The sequence below is a fragment of the Carassius auratus genome, chromosome 2, assembly GCF_003368295.1.
Source record: "Carassius auratus strain Wakin chromosome 2, ASM336829v1, whole genome shotgun sequence".
NCBI classification, from domain to species: domain Eukaryota; kingdom Metazoa; phylum Chordata; class Actinopteri; order Cypriniformes; family Cyprinidae; genus Carassius; species Carassius auratus.
The window spans coordinates 16,436,063-16,439,802 of NC_039244.1; positions in this window are offsets into that span (position 1 = coordinate 16,436,063).

A 3,740-nucleotide genomic window follows, 5' to 3' on the forward strand; every position below is an offset into this window, starting at 1 on the left:
ATAAAACTTTTCAAGGAAACAAATCACTTTATTGTACTGTTAAAAAGATGTAAAAGGAAATAACCTATTTTTCTGGGTCAGGCTTTTTACAGTTCGAACGAACTATTGGAAAATCCCACCATAAACTCTTTTAAAAACATTAATATAAGAATAAATATTGTTATAAAAATAATGATAATTATAAATATATTTCCATCTCTCTCAAGTTAGCCAAGTTTGCAATCTTGAAAACACATCAATTTAAAAATGTAAAAAAGATGTTGACATGTTCTCTCTTTTTAACCATTGGCAGAATTTAGGGTTGCTACTGAAATTGCATATTACAAGCAAACTGATAATGTATCTTTTTTCAAAATAAGGTGGGGTGTGTGAGAGATGCTTTGGTGACACTGAGCGAGTTTGAAAATATGGTTTTTAATTAGTAAAATAGTTCTGTGTGTTGTCTGTGATGATTAAAAAAAATGGTGTAAACTAAAAGGGTCTTAAAAGTGAAGTCTCTCTCTCTCTCTCTCTAGTTTTACATTACATGTAGTCACCTTTATATTTCATGATCTTTTAGAAGAGCAAATCTCATATTTCATATTTTCATTTACATCTAAAATAGTTTTTTGTGCACTCCAAAGTACTGATTATTTACACACAATTATTTTAAAGGTGTCATAGAAAAGAAAACTGTATTTACCTTGGTATAGTTGAATAATGAGAGTTCTGTAGACAGGAATTCAATTCCGTGAACCTCAAACACCAATATTTCCTCCTCATGTAAATCTTGTGCATACAAAAGACCTCTGAAAAAGAGGTGAATCCTAACATAACACTGGAAACATAACACTGGATCATTAATGTTCACACCCCCAACATTTGCATTATGTATAAAAGCCCATGTTCTAGGCTAGCCTGACCTGCACAGCCAAACTGTCAATGCAGTGTTACCACATATTGCTATTAAAACAAACAAACAAAAACCGATAAATAAATAAAAATAAACCAAAATGATTTCAAATCTTTTGCAATTAATATATTGCTGACCCCAAACTCCAACGCCTTACTTTATTAACTTTCTAAAGTGTCAAAAAAGTGGAAAAGACAAGTCCAAAAACTCTTATAACAGCTGGATCTGGCAACAAAAAGGCTGTGTCCGCACCTTTACTCACAACTCTGTTGCCTATTTTAATGATCTAAGCTTATGTTCTAAAGCGCATGGCACAGGTGCACTCAGGGCGTGTCTGAATCCACTTTTAACAGTTTAAGAACAGGAAAATGGTCGGCGCGCCCAGGGGCATGGTCTAAATTGGTTGTCCCTATTCTCTTAATGAGTAATGGGTATTGGTTTTTTGGGCGTAACGTGCAATAAACCAATCAGAGTGTCATCTCCCATTCCCTTTAAGAGGAAGTTGCGCTTGCGCCATGGCGGTTTTGCTATTTTCATGGCGGAATTTGCAAGCGAAAAGACAGAACGCGTCTCCGAGAGGAAATAGGTAGACTAATTCTGATACATGAAATGGCTATCCATTATGACATGTAGCCATTTTTATATTCATAATTCATAATATAGCCTACACAATAATAATATTTAAAATTTGAATCTTTTATTGTTTCAAATTTAAAAATGTTTGTGTGCTGCTGCGCACCCCTCTGTATAATAAAGTGAATGCACATTGGGGATGCGTGTTGTGCTCGTTGGTTTACAGCACGCCCATGGGCACACAAATGGGTGCAAAAGCATTTGCTATTTAAACTATGTGGCACAGGACGGGAAAATGAGAACTGCGTCAGGGTGAAACTAGAAAACACCTTGCGCCACATTGCTCCAGTTGTATGATAGGGCCGTTTTAAAACGTTTTAAAATGTAATAAACCGTACTAGTATGTAATTTAACATTACTATTACTTATTTTTTAAATACTAGTATTTTTCCATTAAGTAGTAGTACTTATTCATTAACTACTAGTGCTTATTCTTTAGGTACTAGTTCTTATTCTTTAGGTACTAGTGTTTTTTGAAAAGTTTCTAGTACTTATTAACTAGATACTAGTGCTTATTCATTATATGTTAGTACTTATTTATTAGGGACTAGTACTTATTCGTTAGATACTAGTACGTATTGATTAAAGGCTACAACTGAACTACCAAAAAACTCCCACTAGAGACAGTAATATATATCACTGTTACACCGCAATAAAGGATGCATATTGCTGCATCCCACTGGCTTTGCGGCTCTCTGATCATTGTTTAGTATTTATACCGACCTACAGGGAAAAAACTGAAATCATCTTCACTTTTATTAAGGACTGTAAATGTATGGACTAATGAAGCAGAGCAGGATTTACAAGCTTGTTTTGACCTCACTGATTGGAGTGTGTTTGAAGCTGCTGCCACCGATCTGGGTGAGCTCACAGAGACTGTACCATCTTATATCAATTTCTGTGAAGACATGTTCATTCCTATCAGGACTCATTTAACCTACAACAATGACAAACCATGGTTCACTGCAAAACTCAGATAGCTTCGAAGATGAAATGTTAAAATGGCTTTCCATACCTCGCCCTCGTTCACTCCACTAGCCTCTTGCAGCGGTCACGTTCATACCAAGAATGCTAAACCTTCTTGCAAAATCTCTCAAAATCTGTGTCTTCGTCTGATACAGGCTTAAACATGTGAAAGCCGGTTTCTGCCATTGAACATATATATACATTTTAAGCCAGTTTCCGCCTTTGAATATATATATACATTTTTGCCCTTACCAAAGCCACATACCTTCTATGTAGATTTCAGAGAAGGTTATTATATTTATTATAAGGTTATATTATTATAGTATAGGTTATATTATTTTTCTGTTATTCAGGTTAAACACCTGCAGCAAGTTTCCAGAATTCATGAGGAATACATTCACGCTAAGTTAACAGTAGATCGGTGCTTTAAACCGATTAGCTGTGGATTAGTCTGTTCGATTTCTAATCCACACCAAGGCACTGTGGCTTTGACTGTCTTTACAGTATCTGCTAACCACTCCAGAGGGAAGTCGTGTTGTCTAAAGACTCAGAGAATCTTTGCATTGAGCAAAATGTCCAACATATACACTCTGACGTAGGTTTATAGTTTCTGTTTTGACGTAAACTTACAATTTACATTAATTACATTTTATAAAAGAAGATATTAATTATATCACACTAATTGACTGGAACCCATAATTAATAAATTTTTAATGTTTTTTTTTTTTCTGTCTATTCCTTTCCAATTTTCGAAAAGCAACTGGAGACCTTAAAGATGCACCAGAGCTGTTAGAGATGATGAAATGGCTGAGAACCTTTGGAAGCTTAGCGCAAAATGCTGGCAATAGTATGGGACTGAACGCAGTCTTTTCCATGGACAATTCCGTATATCCATCATTAAAAAAATACCCAACTTGTATTTCTTATTGTTATTTGCAATTAATTCAAACATGAACACCCAAGAAAACAATGTCATGGCACAAACCTCCTCAACAAATATTTATTTTTCAGTAGCTTGTTTTCATTTCAAAGTTAGATGTCAAACAATATTTCCAATTAGAATAATAATAATTATTATTCTTTTTTCTTTCTTTTTTTTTTTTTGTCATTCACTAAATCTCAGTTTGCTTTTCCAAACTCATCCGCAACAGTGAATAGGCAATAAAATTACATGGTAAGCATGTAACAATTCTCATTCACTGGAAATAAAGTCAGTTTCAGCTGGTTGACCTTCCACATGCATTTTCCT